Genomic DNA, 19,343 nt, shown 5'->3' on the forward strand with positions numbered 1-19,343 from the left:
CCGCGCCCCCCCCCCCGCCGAGCCCTTCCGCTGGGAGCAGCCACCTTCAGAGCGGAGAGGGCAGGGGCCGAGGCTGAAGTTGGTGCCTTTTCCCGGTTCCTTTTCAAAAGCTCATCTTTACACAGGGAAAGGTTGTTAGCAAAGAGTTAGACGTGGCTAAAGAGTTCGTCAGAAATGAAGATTGACTAATAAGAAAATGGAAAAGAAGCTCATTTATGGAGCCCTGAGATTAGGCTGGGGTCATGGGGTACATTCCTCCTCAGGGCGCCCCAGCCCACGAGCCTGCACCACCGGAAAAAATCTGAGCAGGGCGGTGTCTGGCCCAAAGCTCAGTACATTTTTCATAATACATTTCGGATGAACTTCTAGCTTTTTAGCATGTCCGAACAACCTTTTTGTTGTGTAAAGATTAGCTTTGAGAAAGGGGCCGGGAAGAAAGACCCAACTTCAGCTTCGTGCCTTCCAAGCCCTTCAGCAGAGAACAGAAACTGGGTTTCAGATGGAAATTCTAGATGCCTTGGTTTCCAAGCCCTTCAGCTGAAAGCAGAAACCCCCACCACACCCTAAAGGTGTGGACTCTCCATCAGTGGAGGGATAGGTCTGGGAGGATCTATAGCAGCCACTCTGATTCTCAGCTGGGGGGGGGGGGGGGGGGGGGCCGTGGGGGGGTCCCCAGTTACAGACGTGTAGGTTGTAGCCGTGTTGGTCTAAGGACATGGGCAGACAAGGTTCCTCGGGTGAACCTGATATCTTTGATTAGACCTGACAAAGGGTTTTTGAACCCGAAAGCTTGCTTAATAATTATTTTCCAACTATTTGGGTTGGTCTAATAAAAGATATCAGATTCACCCAAGGAACCTTGTCTGCCTCAAGATTCACCATGGTGTTAGCCCTGCAAGGCTTACACAAGCAGGACGTGTAAAAGTAAACCTGAAGATTGCCAATAAAAATCTGTGCTGTTAAGATTTCTTGCAGTCTTTCTGAGCCCTTGGCAACAGAAGGATTGCTCCCTTATTTTTCTGTAGTCAAAAAAGAAGTGAAAAGTAAGAGCTGGCATTTTCTGAGGGTCGAATGAGGAAGTCTAAAAAAAGCTTGAGAACCCCTGGCTATGTTCTGCTGTGGGTTTTTCCCATGCTTCTGGGCTTTCCTGGTTACCGTGTGCAGCTGGGAGGGGATTTTTTTCCCCTCCTGCTACTACATGCATCAGGGTTTTTCTTTTAAGACTTTCTCAGAATCATTGGGTATTGGCTACAGCTACAGCCACAGCTGGAGATTTTGACTAGGACATGCCAGTGCTTCTGCTGGGATTTAAACCCAGAGGTTCCTGGTTAGAGAGTCCTGCCCCTTGGCTCTGGGTCAGACCAATCATCATATTTGGGGTCAGGAAGGAATTTTACCCTGTGGTCAGATGGATGTAGACTGTGGGCATTTTTGTCTTCCTTTGCAGTGGGGGGGGGATGGCCCTCTACCTAGGATGTCTGGAGCATATTTTAACAACCTTTCCACTAGGAGGATGTTGGCTACGATGGTCCCCCTGCTCTGCCTGTGTGTAGCATATTAGGGTGCTGTCTTGCTTTTTGTCAGGGTTGATGGTATAGTTTTGTTAACCAGTTAGACAATGGATTTCTATAGGATAGTTTGGATCGGGATGATCCCTGCCTCAGACAGGGGGTTAGACTAGATCAGGAGTGTCAAACTCATCCTGGGCCCGAGGCCAGATCTGGATTATGGAAGTTCCTCCTGGACCAGATCTGCAGAGCCAGCAGCAGCTGCGATGGGTCTGAGTCTAATGGCACGGTAGGGGGAGTGGGCAGCAGTATGGATCCCGACAGGCAGCACTGGGGCAAGCGAGTGCTGTATCTCCCTATCCTGCTCCCCGATCTATAACGTATTTTGAAAAGCATGAATTCCACAAGAGCTTCTGGCTTCTCAGGATACTTTGGTGACAAAGTGTGAAGCAGCAATAATAATATAAGAGTATTATTTAGAGTGCCTTTAATTTTAAAGGATTTGGTTCCTGGGGATCAGGACTTTCATCAGGAATATTACCTGTTTTGTCCCTGTGAAAAACTACTGACAGTTAATCAAGGTTAAAGGCTCTTGCAGTTTGCATGTGCTCTGCAGAGATGACTTTGATTTTAGCGAACAAATTCCTCAAAGATTCCATCTGGGCTAGGCAGATACTAGCCCCTGGCTGAGTAAGGCTTGCCCTAAACTAGAAGCTCAGATCTGTTGTGAGCCATGCCTTGTCAGGTGTGGGTCTGGGCACCCAAGCTGGGAGCAGGGAGACCATTTCTCCAGTGCCCTTCCTGATGGATCTATGTGGAGTAAGGGAGGAAGCCAATAGATTCAAACGCAGAGGAGACAAGACTTGGATGTGCAGAAGAGGCAAAGTAGATTGGAACAAGGAGCCCACCATGACAGACGGAGAAGCAGAAACTGGGGTGAGAGGCTGGAAGGTGAAAGAGGGAAACTATAACTGTTTTGTGGGGAGACTGGGAGCAAGAGAAGGACAAAAGAAAAACTAGGAGGCACTAGGTGGATGGCAGAGTAAAAGAAAATGAGGAGCCAGGCAACTATCTGAATAAGGAGAGTAGGATGAGAGGCCTAAGGAGTGAAGACTTGTCCTGAGCTGGTGAGGAGAATGGGACCAGGAAGCAAGGACTGTGATGAGACACGGCTGAGACAGGGGGAGAGGCAGGACAAAACTAGTTATTCTAGGGCAGTGGTTCTCAACCTCTTTAGACTCAAGGCACCCCTGGATAGATTTGAGGACCCCTTGGAAGATGCCAGCTTTTAACTTGCAATCTGTTGCAAACAACTCAGAAAGACCACAACTATGAATATCTAGTGGAAATCTCTGGGTTTATCTTGTGAATCATATTTGTAAACCTAACAGTGCTAACTTTGTATGGTACTCCATGGCATCCTTGAAGGATCTCAAGGCACCCTGGGATTCTGCAGTACCCTGGTTGAGAATCATTGTCCTAGGGGGAAGAGGTGGAAGAATCTGTGGGTGCGGAACAGCCCCACTTCCAGATTCTGGACCTGAGCATAGGGTCCTTGAGTCTCACAATCCCTCTGCTGTCATCAGATATCTGTGAAACACCCTGGCAAAGTGTCCCATCCCCCACTGGTGCTGGTCCACACAGAGGATAACAAGCTACCACTGCTATCAGTTACTTGATTAGCTCAAGTGGATGAAGTCTCTGTGATTCAAAGGTACCAAACCTGCTGATGACATTATGTCATGTTATTGAATGTTTAGGGATTTTTTTCAGTTTGCTTTTTTTTTTTTATTAAGCAAGCAGTTGCCCAGACTTACACAGAACATGAAGCAGAGAGGTCCAACAGAAGTCAATTCTACACAGCTTTCATCCAGCCCCAGAGCTGGCCCATACTGTGCACTAAAAGATGCAGCAGTTTTGAATGAAAAATGGGATGTGATTGTGTAATTAAAAATGTACAGGCAACCTTAATCCTGGCATTTCCTATTTAATCCATGACTTTACGATCTTCATAATCATACAATCATAGAAAATTAGGATTGAAAGGGCCCTCAGGAGATCATTTAGTCCAACCTCCTGCTCAAAGCAGGACCAGCCCCAACTAGATCATTCAAGCCAAGGCTTGGTCCAGCTGGGTCTTGAAAACCTCCAAGGATGGAGATTCCACCACTTCTCTGAGTAGCCTGTTCCAGTGTTTTACTACCCACCCAGTGAGAAAATTCTTCCTAATATCTAACCTAAACTTCCCTTGCTGCAACTTGAGACTTGCTGTTTGTTCTTTCATCTCCCACCACTGAGAACAGTCTAGCTCCATCCTCTTTCAAACCCCCTTTCGGGTAGTTGAAAGCTGCTATTAAATCCCCCTTCAGTCATCTCTTCTCTAGACTAAATAAGTCCAGCTCCCTCAGCCTCTCCTCATAAGTCATGTCCCCCAGCACCTGAACCATTTTTGTTGCCCCTGCTGGACTCTCTTCAATTTATGCACATCCTTTCTGTAGTGGGGGGCCCAAAACTGTGGCCTCACCAGTGCTGAACAGAGGGGAATAATCACTTTCCTTGACCTGCTAACAATGTTCCTACTGATGCAGCCCAGTATGCCATTAGCCTTCTTTGCAACAAGGGCACACTGCTGGCTCATATTCAGCTTATTTTCTGCTGTAACCCCCAGGTCCTTTTCTGCAGAGCTGCTGCCCAGCCAGTCAGCCCCCAGCCTGTACCGGTGCATGGGATTGTTCCATCCAAAGTGCAGGACTTTGCACTTGTCTTTATTGAGCCTCATGAGATCTCTTTTGGCCCAATCCTTCAATTTGTCTAGTCACTCTGAATCCTAGCCCTACCCTCCAGCGTATCTACTACTCCCCACAGCTTGGTGTCATCTGCAAACTTGCTGAGGGTCCACTCTATGCCATCTTCCAGGTCATTGATGAAGACATTGAACAAAACTGACCCCAGGACTTACCCCTAGGGCATGCCACTTGATACCTGCTGCCAGCTGGACATCAAGCCGTTGATTACTACTCTCTGAGTCCAGTGCTCCAGCTAGTTTTCATCTTACAGTCCATTCATCCTATACTTCCTTAGCTTGCCTGCGAGAATGTTATAGGAGACAGTATCAAAAGCTTTGCTAAAATGAAGGTATTCCACATCCACCAATCTTCCCCTCATCCACAGTCAGTCACCTCATCATATAAGGCAATCAGGTTGGTCAGGCATGACTTGCCCCTGGTGAATCCATGCTGACAGTTCCTAATCACCTTTTTCTCCTCCAAGTGGTTAGAAATGGATTCCTTGAGGATCTGCTCCATGATGTTTCCAAAGACTGAGCTGACTGGTCTGTAGTTCTCTGGACCCTCCTTCTTCCCTTTCTTAAAGATGGGCACTATGTTTGCCCTTTTCCAGTCATCCAGGACCTCTCCTGATCGCCATGAGTTTTCAAAGATGATGGCCAGTGGCTCTGCAATCACATCAGCCAACTCCCTCAACACACTTGAGTACATCCCATCTGGCCCCATAGACTTGTACATGTCCAGCTTTTCTAAGTAGTCTCTAACCTGTTCTTTCCCCACGGAGGGCTGCTCACCTCCTTCCCAAACTGTGCTGGCCAGGGCAACACTGGGAGCTGACCTTGCCTGTGAAGACTGAGGCAAAAAAGGCACTGAGTACTTCAGTGTTTTCTGCATCCTCTGTCACAAAGTTGCCTCCCCTATTCAGTTAGGGACCCAAACTTTCCCTAATCCTCCTCCTGCTTGTAGAAACCCTTCTTGTTACCCTTCACATCCCTTGCTAGCTGCAACTCCAATTGCACTTTGGCCTTCCTGACTTCATCCCTGTATGCCTGAGCAATACTCTTATGCTCTTCCCTAGTTGTTTGTCCAAGTTTCTACCTCTTATAAGCTTCCTTTTTGTGATTTAGTTTATTGAAGAGTTCCTACTAAGCCAAGCTGGTCTTTTGCCATACTTGCTAGTCTTTCTGCGCATCGGGATGGTTTGTTCCTGCACTTGCAGTAAGGCTTCTTTAAAGTAGAGCCAACTTTCCTGGACTTCTCTTCCCCTTGGACTGGCTTTCCAGGGGATCCTGCCCATGAGTTCCCTGAGTGAGTCAGAGTCTGCTTTACTGAAGTCCAGGGTCCGTACTCTGCTGCTCTCCATCCTTCCTTTCCTTGGGATCCTGAACTCAAGCATCTCATGGTCACTGCTGCCCAAGTTGCTATCTGCTACCACATTCCCCACCAATTCTTCCCTGTTTGAGAGCAGCAGGTCAAGAAGAGCACGGCCCCTACTTGGCCACTCCAGCACTTGAACCAGGAGGTTGTTCCCAACACTCTCCAAAACCTTCCTGTATTGCCCTCCTAGCAGATGTCAGGGTGATTGAAGTCCCCCATGAGAACCAGGGCCTGTGACCGGGAAACTTCCGCTAGCTGTTTGAAGAAAGCTTCATCCACCACTTCCTCCTGGTCTGGTGGTCTATAGCAGACCCCCATCATGACATTAACCTTGTTGCTCTCTCCTCTGACCTGAACCCAGAACATTCCATTAATGTTCTTTTATTTTTTCCATATGTAATAGTGATGTAACACACTCAAATGTTAAGCTTCACATATTAATATTTGTGTCCCCTGGATGTAAGTTGCTACAGAAATGAATATAATAATAATAGTAGTAATAGTAACAACAATAATAATAATAATTCATTTTGTAGTGTTTTATTTCTAAAAAAGATCTTGACCAATACACATTTGTCTCTAGACAGTATTTATAATGGTCACAAGAAGGATGCTTGGCTTCTATGAAACACACCAACTGCTGCAAGGCTTGCAATAAAATTTTGACAGTGGTAGCAAGGCTGCCCCCAAAAACTGCAGAAGGAAGTGAAAAAAGATCTGAAGAGCCTATTAACCAGCAGGAGAGAATCCCTGCTGTAATAGCACTGGTGAGAGACCCTACAATAACAAACCAGCGAGGGCAGTGCAGCACTACTGAACAACACTGCAATAACAAATTAGCAGAAGGACAGCTGTGTTTCCAAACAGCACCAACAGCATCCTTGATGCTTAACAAATGCTTATGAGATAGGAGGAGAGGAACATTTGAGCAAGGAAGCAGGTTCCATTTTCTGGCTTCCAAAGGTTCATTGTAAATAACAGCTGGGTGGCAAACTCTTATTAAATATTAGGAGAGAAAACCATTTAACAGGCTGTGCTGAAAGCTGTGGTTTGTACATTGTTCCTTTGAATTTGAGTTGACCCTGCTCAAAGTGATTTCTAGTGAGCTGTGGCTTGTGGTTTGCAGCTCTGCTACAGCAATGCCTTTAGGGTAGGGGTCAGAAACCATTTAGAAGCAGCTAGTCAAAATTAGTGCAGTTCACTCTGAAGTCAGGGCACTGCTTGTGACCCAGCCATCGCCGCTTTACCCACTGACAAATTGCCATTGATGAGCTTCTGACCCAGTTGCTGTTTTTCCTGCCACTGAATTGCTGCCAGTCTCCTGGCTTTGTGTGCCAGATGGAATCGGTTGGTGGGACACCACTGCCCTGTGGTCACAGGTTGCCGACCCCCATTTTAGGGGATTGCCCTGTGGAAGCACTGTGAGAGTAGGTTGGGCTGTGACAAACAGCTACTCAGTACTCACCATGTGTGTGCATGCATGCAGCTATTCCTCTGTTGACCTCTGCCTGGGGAACTGGGGGACATCCACCAGGAGCTTGTATGAAACTTGTAGGGTTAGGACACTGCTTGAGAACTCTATTCTCTTCCAGTTTTTCTGCCTTGGGTGGCTTGCTTACAGCTCAGACTTTTCCTTAGTGGCCCCAACACAGTTACTGGGTTCACTGCTGCATTAATCACAAAACTTATTTGGAGGTCTACAGCCCTCCAGATGCCACTTTTCCTTCAGGGACCAAAAGGATGCCACAGTCAGTAGGGTAAACCAGTCTTTGCTGAGCTCTGTGCTGCCACAGCTAGATGCCTCCCAGCAACAAAACTAGTTAGCTTAAAGCTATCTTGAGTATGTCTGCACTACACTGTAGTCACTTCTGGGTGAGGACAGATCCTAAGTGGTGGCTTGTGCCATAGGGAAGCTGGCAGCACCAGGCAGTGGCTAGACGCAAATGAAGCAAAAGGTGCTGTTCTCAATCAGTTTACAGCACTGGCAGGAGACAGCAGCTCAAACAACCCACTCAGAAGGGATGGGTGGGGCATTTCTAGTTGGGCCAAAGAGCTTTTCCCAGCTGTTCCTGGTTTCTAAAGCAAGGGAAGGGAGTTGTCTGGACATGTTGGGTTAGATTCAGCCTAGGTTTTTGCCTGTGTGCTGCACCTTGGGTGCATTGCTCTGCCAGCATCCTGTGCCTGGGTGACCACAAGGCACTGCTTAATCTTTGCATAAGGTTGGATCCTAGGACAGATCCATGGTCTTTGGCCTGCTGTGACTGCTCACTGTTTCTGCAAGAGGACATGTGTGGGGTTTAACAGTTCCCATCACTTTACTTGGCTCTCGGCAGTTCCTAATATACATCCAGCATGCTGAGCTCTAACTTACAGACTGCAAGCCTCTGTCTTTGGAGGATCTATCTAGCAGCAGCAGGCTCTAGCTCTGGAGTGGGATAAACTGGAGTGGTATGAATGTCTGGAGAACATGTGATTATCATTCAGCTAGACCTTATGTCCAGTGCAGGCTACAGAGCCTCCAAAGTTCAGCCCAAAAACAGATGGTCAAACTGGAGAATGTTCTTGACAGAGAGAGAGAGCGAGAAAGAGGTGTGATTGTGATTGAGGACTCCTCTTCACCAGGAGAAAATGTTTGCTGGTGAGGATCATCCTTAGAATCCCTCATCATAGTATTTGCCTTGACATGCTAATATATGCAAAAACTACATCCTACTGTAGTCCACACTAGGGGTGTGTACAGAAGTGCCCCATGCATGTTTTAAAGCACTGTAATTTAGAGCACTTTTATAGTACGATAAAGTTACAGTTCTCTTAAACATGACAGAATGACAGTGTTGGGGAAAGGGAGGACTCTCAGCCTCCTTGCACTTTCCAGGGTACGCAGCAGGGGGCACTCTACAGCCTCCTGGGTCTTCTCCACTGGTCAGAAATTTGGCCAGTGTACAAAAGTTATTTAAAGCGCTGTAGGTTGCTAAAGTACTGTAAAATACAGCGCTTCAAATTTAATACCTCATTTAACAAGGGTTAATTTAAAATGCTGTACCTGTTTTGCATGTCTGTTAAGTCATAGCAATAAAGCCCTTTAAATGGCGAAAAAAACCGCAACTTCTGTACACACTCCCAGAATGGTACTGCACATGTGTTATTTATTAGTGCACATAAGTTATTTATTAGTTAGCTCACATATGGTGAGACCTGCCTACCAGCTTCCTGGGTCATCTGTTCCAATGAGTCAAGTATACCTTCTTTCCAATTTAAATGTGATTGATATGGGCTAAACATCAGATACTTAAAACAGATTTGCTTGTAATGTTAGTGCAGCAAAGAAGCATGCTTGGAGAAATTGAAGAGAAATTTAAATCTCCCAGTCTCCTTCAGCAGGCAAATTTAGGCTGGCTGGATGGTTTCTCCTGTGTAACATTTCATTTCCCCTTCAAGGCAAAATATATTTTTAAACAGTATTTTATGCCTCAAAATGCTACCTGGTTGGTGAGGAAGAAATAATTTAGGTTCTGATGCTCTGGAACTTGCTTTGTAACTGAACCAGAAAAATCACTTTTATTTAATATAACACCCCTTTGTAAGTATAAAGAACACTTGCATTTGGTTACCATTGAAACATGTGGAAGCTCAGAGCAGAAGAGAATATATCTGAGAGCATATTGCAGCTGGAGAAACTTTTGTTCGCAGCCGTTGAAAAGAGCTGCATTTTAGCCACATTCCACGTGTGGAACTCACTCAGATTCCTCCTGCCTGCTGCAGAAGCAGAGAGAGCGAACAGCTACCATACATGGATTTTCAAACACTCAGATCTGATCCGAGTCTACTCTTTGTGAAGCAAACGGCAAAACTTGCATTGAACTCAGTAGAGCACAGTTAGGTTACCACTGAGACCTTGTGAAAATCTCACCCCATGCTTTTCAACAAAGAACAAGAGAGCAATCTTTTGCCAGGGAGGCTCTCAGCTCATGAAATGTCCTCCACAATACATATGGATTTTGGATTTTCACAAAATGTTATATGCCTCATCCAATGCATCAAAAACCCTAATGGAAAATTAACAACCACTATGCTCCAGAATAAACTCTCAAAAAAATGGTAAAGGACATATTAGCCTGAAATCAGACAGATGCTAGCATCTGATGAAGTACGTTGTTGCCTATGAAAGCTCATGCCTCTCTAAATCAGCCTCCAAGGGCACTTTTACACATGCTCCCAGTGTTGGGAGGGGTAGCACTTTAATTAGAGTAGCTCCGAGAGCCACTAATTAAAGCACCACAGCATCTTGTGTATCAGCATCCCGGCTCTTAAAAATGGTGGCAGGGGTGCTTGAACTAAAGCTTGTTCGACAAGCTTTAGTTCAAGCTTCCCTGCTGCCATTTTGAAGCATGGGGACACTGATACACGAGACACAAGAGTCTGCTGGAGCATGATAATTACCACACTCCAGCAGACTTGATGAATTGTGTCTTCTCCAACATGCTGTAATTATGCGCTCATGTACAGGCACTCCAAGGTGCCACCCTGCCCTCCCTTTTGTGTGATAAAGGACAGAAACACCCACCTACCAGTGGGAGAACACTTTTCACAGGACAACCACTCTTTTTCTGACCTTGCCATCCAGGTTATCAAGGGAAACTAATACAATACCTTCAGAGAAGATGGTCCAGGGAACAAAAGCCATGGGCTTAGCACAGACAATGACTTTTATGACTTCTTAAGATTTACCTGTCCCTTCTGCTAGCATCTCTAAGCTCCACTGGTAACAATGACTCTCTTACCTTTTGGGTGGTATTATTCTTTGAAATAATTAAGCTTATCGAATAGATCTCTACTTAGTCTGTAACTACTTCTGCTAATTGTTCTTTGCTTTACAGGTTTACTGACCACTTCCCTTCTTAAGTGACCACTTTAATTTCATAACAGGGTTAAACAAAAATAATTGTTCTACTTTATCTTAGGCTGTATCTGCTGCTTTCCCAAACCTGAGGAAAAGCATTTTGTGCCCAAAAGTTTCTCCAGCACCTCTCTGAGCTGTTTAATGAAAAACATTACTGAATACAACCTGCTTTGCTACAATACATTCGTTCCACACACACCTACCAGGGCAGACCGTAGCACCAGCCTGGAGCCTCAACAGACTTTGCACGGCTCTGAGGATCCAACTGCAGGACTCCGTCCTACAATCAAATCTGTGCAGGTGAAGACCCCACAGTCTGCAAGAGGGAGCTGTGCTTGCAGGAGGACGGCAGGGTAGAGCTCACTAATGGTTCAGGCTTGCACCCTACTGTTGAGATTCTAGCAGAAAGGATGTGTCTTGGACTAAGCAATGAAAGCAAAGCTGTGAAATTATTCACTTCAGATCTTTTATTGGAAGGAATTTAACATCTTTTATCTAATAATTAGGCCTGGGTATGTTTTTTCCTGTTACTAAAACTGTTGTAGGTGTATGTCTTAGACCCATTCTCAGCTGGGAAACCTACCATGAGGGCCCAGGGCTTGGAGTAACTAGCAGCAGCAGCAGCAGCAGCAATTAAGAAAGAACAGCTCCCTGATCAGCTCACCACAGTGGATGGCTGGAAGGAAACAAGTTAATGCATACACCAAGGCCACATGGGAATCACAAGACACAGGCCTGCTCATCCCAGTACCTGATCCAAATAGATCCTGCAAATAGATCAGTGCTCCAGAAGAACATGAAAATCTCTCCCCAGGCCTCTGCCACGGGTGCCATGAGAGGATGTCTGGGAGCTCCCTGCCTGATCCCTTGTATGCCCCGATAGGCCATCTACAGACATTTGCCTGAGGCCATCATGCAGGCAGAACATGGATTCATTAGGCCATTTCCTCCTTCTTGCCTCTCAGCCTAGGCCATTCCACTGCTCATTCAAGAGACCTATGCACTTACACAGCCACCCTTCTTTCAAATGCATCCACACAGTAGATTTCTTCCACCAAAACCCAAATGCAGCTCCCCAACTCCATAAACTGCAGCACATCATTACTCTCCTTACTCCTAAAGCCTAGCAATAGTACCCAAGAGTCCTGGGCCCCAGGCCCTGCTGTAACAACTAGAGCACCGCACCCTTTCCTTCCAAAAACTGGGATAATCCAAATCCCAAAACCTCCAGCCTGCCTCTCAAGTATAGTCCCTTCAGTCAAGAATGCCTATCTCCTTTGTGCAGTGAGTGAGGCTCAGGGTGGTTTGTGAGGAAGGCCAATGGAGGTCCAGCAACCGGGAAAAGCCTGGTGCTAGCCACCATGACACAGACTGAAGCAGCACTTTTTTTCTTTCTTTTTTCCCACTTTCTCTGCTGTGATTTCCAAGAGACCTATATATAGCACAGCTCCACAGATTGCACTGAGGGCTTGGGGCTGCTATCAGATCTGCTTCCCTTGCTCCAGCAAGGCTGTGAACACAGGGGTCACCCATGAACACAACCAGCTGACGGCACAACCTAGAGTGCCGATTGTCAAATAAAACAAAACCAAAAGGCAATCAATTACCTTGGGAGGGTGGGGGGGGAGAAGGGGGGTTGGTGGTCGGCAGGGTTTTGGGGAGGGGAGAGGGTGGTGCTCTTCTTTTCCATGTCTATGCCAGATGTGGCCACTGGAGAGGTGGCCCAGGATTCTGTCCCCACAGCTCAGGCTCCTCAGTGGCTCATGTCAGGATGCACCAGTATCTTCATTGCATATTCTTTTGCATTTGTGCCTTCTCTTATCCTATCCTGTATGGCTGGGAGGGGGAAGTCTAAAAGAAGCCAACACTGTGCTATAACATGCTCCGCCCCAAGGTCCTTCTCTGCCATGAACACAGCACTCCAGCTGTTAACCACTGAGCAACCAAGTGCAATGAGGCTGAGGAAGTGGGAGAGACGCATGAAGATCCCCCGTGCCCTCCAGCCCCATTTTCCTCTTTGAGGCGCACATTGTCTGCATGTCCCTCACCTACAGGTTAGAAATCAAATCCCTGGGATGCCAGCATCTTGCTACAAGGCTTAGCCTGCTCCCAGCTGCCAATTGCATCTATTGCTTTTTCATGTCACTGGCTGACAGTGAGAAAACTGACATGGGCTGGGAAGCTATAGCCACGGGGGCTCGGGCAACATGACTGCGTGATAACATGGAGCAGGAGACAAAGCAGAGGTGCCAGGGCCTTGCTGCTTTCCTGAGGAAGGTTCCATGGGGGCTCCAAGGATGCTCTGATCCAGAGCTAGCTGCAGTAAAGCACTGGCACCCCACAGCTCCTAAATAACCTTTCTTCTTTCTATAGATAGGGTCCCTGAGCAGAGCCCTTTGCCCAGCACCCCGCAGTGCCCATCCCCATAGAAGGGCCTGGTCCCAGGGAAGCACTGCTGTACTATATCAGAGAAGAAGATATATCATACTGGGACCCTGGGAGGAGGGTTCCAGTATGCTAACTGGGTGTCATATTGTTATTGCTAAGAAGCTTTTGTTCTGGACTCCAGAAACTCTAATTCTCCTTTCTGAAGCCTTGTGGGAAGGTTCAGGATACTGTGATTCCCTAGACAGCTTTTCTGCTTCCCCACAGCTGTGGTTTACCCTTTTGTACCCCTCTCCCTTCTAGAGTCTCCAAGCCCTTGGCAGGACTGATGCATTAAGGCTGAATCTACAGCCCTATACAGTAGGCAACATCTCTGTTGTACAGGTGGGGCACAGGAAGACTCACCCACAAAGCACAGGAAGCCTGGGCCAGAGGTCTAATCTCCTACTGTGAGACCATCCTTCCTGTTTGCTTTGTTATGTAGTACCCAGGGCACTGGTTCCAGCTAAACTTTGCCCTCATGCCACACTAGGGTAAAACTGTTACCAGCTTCCTACCATCAGCTACAGCTAAGGTGCCTGCTCCCTTTGCTTCCAGGCACTCTATTCCTCCTTCTATATCACCTGGGTCACTCACCACAGTCTCCCACAGCATGGTGCAACCCATTCTAGCGCACTGTGCATTCCAGCCCTGACATCTGTAGGAACCTCTGTATTTACTCTGTGTTGCTCCATATGCTAATTGCTCCTTTCTCTGCATTTTTGTGAGAAAATGCCATCCAGTTCACAGTGGGAGTCAGATGATCCAGGCCCTGTCGCTGTTTGGCCTTGAGCAGAGGGAAAGATATGGCAGCCCTCATAGTGAAGATGAACATTTACAAGCAAAGCATCAAGATAGATGCTAGACACGGCGCCCACCGTTAACCTCTGGAATGAACTAGGAACCAACCTGAATAAAGTGATGGATTCTCTAGCTCATGGCGTCTTCAGATCCAGACCTAGCACCTTTTTGGAAGCCAGGCTGGATGACTTAATGGCCACTATTGGCCTTAAGATCCAGTAGGCTATTTGTGCAATAACCAAATTGACAAAACAGAGCAGTTGTAGTATGCTCAGTGAATATGAAGGAAGAGTGGCCTTTTAGTAACTGGGATTATCAATATTCAAGCATCTACTTGGATAAACTCTGAACAGACACCCTATTGTGGGTAGGCCCTTAGGGTCTGTTGTAGTGCTAGACAGGGTGGATGTCTTTGCTGAGACACAGCCCCTTTTTCTGGTTGCAAACTTATCTGGATTGCTGTTCTTTGTGACTCTTTTCTGGGTGGTACCTAACCATTTCCATCTCTTAAGCAGGTTACTTAGACTCTTGTCTCTTTGCAGGCTGTCATTTGTCACTTTCTCTCCTTTCTGCTCCCTGACTGGATGAATGAAACTTTTAAAGGTCTCCTTCATATCCCTCCCAAATATTTTTTGTCAATGCTCAGTGGCTGTGTCTACACAAGACGTATAAACACGTACTAAATCACTGCACAGTAACCAGAGTTACTGCATAGCGGCATCACCAGACTGCTTATAGGTGACACTGACTGTGCAGTAGCTCATTACTACTGCACAGTAGTGTTGCGTTACACTTCCTGCCATGTAATGCTACTGCACAGTAGTAATGAGCTGCTACACAGTCATTGTCTTGTGTAGACATGGCCAGAGAGAGGTATCTGGAGCAGTAATTTCCAAGGCATGTCAGTACAGACACTGACAAAGGCTAAACCCAAAGGGGGCATGAGTGTAGCTCAGAAGCCAGGCATGTGTTTGTAGCCAGTCTTGTAGAGCTGGGCCAGCATTGATGTGCACTAAGGAGAGAGGCTGTTTCAAAGTGAATTTAAACTCAGTTTTGGGAAGGAGATCATGGAACCAGCCCAGCACTCCCTTCCTGTTAGCTTCAGTGTCCCAGGGCCCTCATTAGCACCCTGTCAGCACATTTTCGGGACCTTGGAGTGCTTTATAGTTTCCTTGGTCCTGCCTTTTTTAATTCATTGTGTCACAGCTTCCAGCTCTGAGGGTGGTTTATTAGCAGTAATGAATGCAGCCTTCCTATTAGATGAGCCAAACACTTCTTGTACCTCATTAGCAACATGTCACCAAGCTTGGTTTCTCCAGTCTAACAATGGGTCTGTGTCCTAGGGTTCAGTCTCAGTTCTTATCCCCCATCACCCTTGATGCGTTGTCCTCACCAGACATGGCAGCTAATGATAAGGCTTTCTGACACTCTGGTAGCATTCCAAGTTTCACTCCTCCCTCTCCACTGCTCAGTCAATGCCTTTTTGGGGACAAGGGTAGTCTATGCTGGGCTGGGTGTGAGCTTCCAGTCCCCTTTAACACATGGCAAATGCTTTGCAGCCATCCCATTGCTGCTTCTGCTGATGAAGAGGAGGATGGGTGCTGCAATAACCTGGATTTTTGGAGGTGCCCTTGATTTGTGCACAGAAATGGTTACACTGCTGCAAAGGCTCCTTACAGCCACTTGCCCTTGATCACATCCAATGGGAACCAGACTCCAAGGCTCAGACCTTCTCCTATCCCCAAAGGATTCAGGAACCCAACTTTCTCTTCCAGGCCATGAATCTCCATGAAACTTCATTAAACTAATTGGAAAATCCCAGTCTCAAATTCACATCCTTCCAGGCTTATCACTCTATTCCACCCCTCTGGAAAGCAGGCAAGATAGGGGAGTAGTTTTTCTAATTCAGCCAAGTGCCTGCCTAACAACACCTCTGTTTCCCCATCACCATAAAACAGTGATCATGGTATTTGTCTTCCTACTTGAAGCAGGGTGAACATGTTGAAGCTTAATACATTCTTCTCTATAAAGTGCTTTGAGACCATGCAGTGGAAAGCAAGCTGTGTTCCTGTTATTCTCTCTCCCCAACTCATGCTGTCCTCCCTAGCCACCATGTTAGAGGGATACAGAATCCATCAGCTTGGCCTCTGGGACCAGCCCTTACAAGGAAGCCGTGAGGCTATCAAAACCCTCTGTGGATAGTAAGCTCTGAGAGAGATCCAGCCAGCTGGCCACATCAGCTGAGACATTCCCCCACTGCCCCTTTCTGAGCTGCTTTCACTCTTCCATAGCTCCATTGATCTAAGGGTCTTTCAGGTTCTTTGCAAGGTTGTCGTGCCCTGGGTGCGGCACATCCCATGTACAGGCAGTTCTGTATCTTAGCGCTCACAGGCTTCTGCGATCATGAAATCTGAGCACATTAAAAAACACAGGTTCTGATTTTCCAAAGCAGCTAATGACTTTGGGTGCCCAAAAGAAGATACTTTCAAAAGGGGCCATCACTAGAATGGCTTTCGTAGGCCTGAATATGGGGCAATGTTGAAAGCTCAGACCCTATCAGGGTTAGAGGTGAAGGTGAGATCATCTCATCTCCCTTCAGCATAAAGCTCTGTGACCATGAATATGTCAGTTGGCCACATCTGTGGGGGTAAGGCCAGACCAAGCCCTTGAACGTCAGGTATTTCGATGTCCAGCTTGGGCAGGGAGGCACATTAGCTGGTAAGGGTGGGGGGCAGAAATGCCACATTTTGAGGGGAAGGAGGAACTAGCTGTTCCCAGACTTAGGAGATAGAAAAGGTCCCAGGGAGAGATGCAGTCACAGTCCTAAAATAAATGCATTTATCACATGGATGGCTCACACCCAGCCTCACATGTGACTCAAAGGATGTGCTGTCTGTACAGTCTGCCCCTGTAAAGTAGGATGGGTGAAGCTATAGACAGCCTGGCTACTATATGCAGGGTACCCTATATAAGACAGGGTGGCTTTGTGGGTAAGGCACTGGAATAGTGTAAAAAGCTGTTCTAGGCTCTGCCACAGACTCCTGGTGAGACCCTGGCAAGTCATTTAATGTCTCTGAGCCTCAATTTCCCATCAGTAGAACAAGGGTAGGGAAGCTTCTTTTTTCCTGCCCTGCATCTTGTCAGACTGTGTACTCTTTGGGGAGGGCTCATATCTCACTCTGTGTCTAAGCAGCCCATGGAATAGGGGGCCTTGATTTAGGTTCTATCTGCTGTAGATCAATCAGGAGAATAATTATTGGTTGGTCCCATGAAATGTTACATGCAAGATGTTATCTAAGTGACCAGGGCCCTGTGAGTTTACATCACAGATTCTCTAGTGATGGTGGTACTAGCTGGCTAGAGGAATGAACTCACTAGGCCCAGCTGTAAGCTTCAGCCACGTGCATTACCAAGGCTAGTGCAGTGTGTGATCAAAAAGTGGCTCAGGGCCTGTCCCTGTGAATCCACTGCCCTGAGTCCCAGCTGTACCAGGAGACCAGGAGCCTGCTCCTTCCTACCGTGTTCCCAGCATCCCACCAGCTGTTAAACAAAGGACACATGTGTGCACTTACCAGAGTGGTTTAACATGCTCCAGGGGAAATGACACAACCCTCAGGAAAACAGTGTGTGGTCTTGAATGTACAAAAAGACCAATTAGTTTAACGAAGTGGAACATCACAAGCTCCCACGCGCCTCTTCCTTCCTCCCTTCTCTCCCATCTCTCTGTCCTGGTGCAAGCACCCTTTGCCAACTGTGGGCAGAGGCACAATGAGGGAAAGCCCTAGGGGAATGTAGGGGAATTGCACTAAACTGTCCCATTCAAGCATCCTGCTCAAAGAACCCCAGAGTGCCCCTGACACTGCCATGGGGGTCCCTGAATAATGCGGCCGGATTAGCAATGCTCCAGAGCATCCCTTTCCACAGGAGATTCTCTGCTGTGCAGGATGTGGGAGATGGCGGTATTACTGTCATGTGTGACTTGGTTTGTCTGTTTAATCATAAGCTACTTGTTCCTTGGCCTCAAGAACTTCTTTACACAGACATTTGCTGGGAGAAAGGAACATGCTGCCACTGGGCTTGTGCACTCTGGGTGTGGGGAATAGGCTGTTAAATCTCACTGGGCACATCTACACAACACATTTACTGAGGAGTTGCCTAATTAGCTGTGCAATAAACATTTCAGCATCTACATGTGCAGACCTATTAAGCCACAGGAAACCTAATAAATGCCCTAATAAACACAAGTACTATCCTGCGGTGGCATTATTTAGTGCACTGAGATGCACGTATAGATGCTGATGGGTCTGGCTGGGGCATGAGGGTGCTTCAGTGCGTGGGCTGCCTGCCGTCTAGCCCCGTACTGGAACACCCTTGTGCCCCAGCTAGTCCTTCCACAGCACATTGAGCTGGACCGGAGCAGCCCCCAGCTGGCAGGCTGACCCCCTGGATCCTCTACCAGCTGGGGCTGCTCTGACTCAGCTCAACATGCTGTGGTCCCAGGCACACATGTAGGCATGGTACCCAGGAGCAATTAACTCTGGTGTCATATGCACTGGAGTTTGTTGCTTTGCATTAATATGCACATGTAGATGCTCCCACTGGCACTTGAATAGGTCTCCCTAGGGAATGAACAACCTGCATGACCAAACCAAGAACACTCATTTCCCAAGTGGGCTGGTACCCAGACAATGAGTCACTTGCTGAGAGACTTCAGGAGTGTCAGCTAGACATAGAAGGATGGGGCTATCCTGGGTCAGTTTTTAGAGGGAGCAGAATGACACTGACTGCAGAGAGTTAGGAGAGATTCTCCAGGATTGGTGGGAAGGAGCTAAAGGAGGTGGATCCTGGATGTCCTGGAGCACTGTGACCAAATCCCAAAGGGTACTTGGGAGGGATATTAAAGAGAGGCAGGGAGTGGTGTGCATGGGTTTTACCATTTTGTTCTGTATATATCTCTTGTTTGGACTGAAGCAAAGAGAGGTTGTCTATCTGGACCTATACAAAGCCTTTGTCTCTTTGCTTCCACTGTGACCCAGAAGTTGTGTAAAAGAAGTAAACTGGTGTTCCCACCCAGCTGAGGTCTGCGAGAGGGTAGAATTAGGTGACTGGGAAGTCTGGGGGACTTTGCAGTCTCCAGAGCCTTGGCATTTGGATTGCAAGGTATCATCTCTGAAAAGGGGATACTGGAAAGACCATATGCACCCCAAGAGCCTGCCTAGAGAGGCAGTGCCTGGCCTCCGCCCAGACTCAGGAAACTTAGGAGCATGTGGATTAGGCATGGCAGAATGCAAATACAGCAGCCTGCCACTTGCCGGTGCAGGGGAGACTGAGCTAGAACTACAGCATGTGTCCTTACCTGTTTGCCTGCCCACTAGCTCTGGCACCAGGTTCTGCAGCGGAAAAAAAGAGATGGGTAAGTACTCCCAGCCCCACAGATCCTGGCAGTGCATGCTTCAGGGCACAGCTCCTTCCAGCTGCAAACCAGCTGGGACCTAAGTACCTAAGGAGCGGAGTCTCTCACAGTGAGTTCAAAGCTGGGTGGGAAAG

The 19,343-nt window shown here is 47.3% G+C and overlaps 2 protein-coding genes across 4 annotated transcripts in view; one reads left to right on the top strand and one right to left on the bottom strand.

The window, feature by feature from the left end:
* GJC1 (gap junction protein gamma 1) overlaps nt 1–17,425 on the bottom strand; it is a 54,888-nt gene extending 37,463 nt beyond the window's left edge. Inside the window, exon 1 of one of the 2 annotated variants that reach the window (XM_025207332.1) lies at nt 17,369–17,425. The gene's annotated coding sequence lies outside the window, so the exon portion shown is untranslated. Of the gene's footprint in view, nt 1–44; nt 162–17,368 lie in introns of those variants that run through there. The other variant, XM_025207328.1, reaches the window with a different exon arrangement.
* A 1,671-nt stretch (nt 17,426–19,096) lies between these two features.
* The window catches only part of HIGD1B (HIG1 hypoxia inducible domain family member 1B), a 7,773-nt gene continuing 7,526 nt past the window's right edge, over nt 19,097–19,343 (top strand). The window contains exon 1 of one of the 2 annotated variants that reach the window (XM_025207336.1): nt 19,097–19,209. The gene's annotated coding sequence lies outside the window, so the exon portion shown is untranslated. The remainder of the gene's footprint in view (nt 19,210–19,343) is intronic. The other variant, XM_006026400.2, reaches the window with a different exon arrangement.

The sequence above is a fragment of the Alligator sinensis genome, unplaced genomic scaffold, assembly GCF_000455745.1.
Source record: "Alligator sinensis unplaced genomic scaffold, ASM45574v1 scaffold919_1, whole genome shotgun sequence".
Lineage (NCBI taxonomy): Eukaryota > Metazoa > Chordata > Crocodylia > Alligatoridae > Alligator > Alligator sinensis.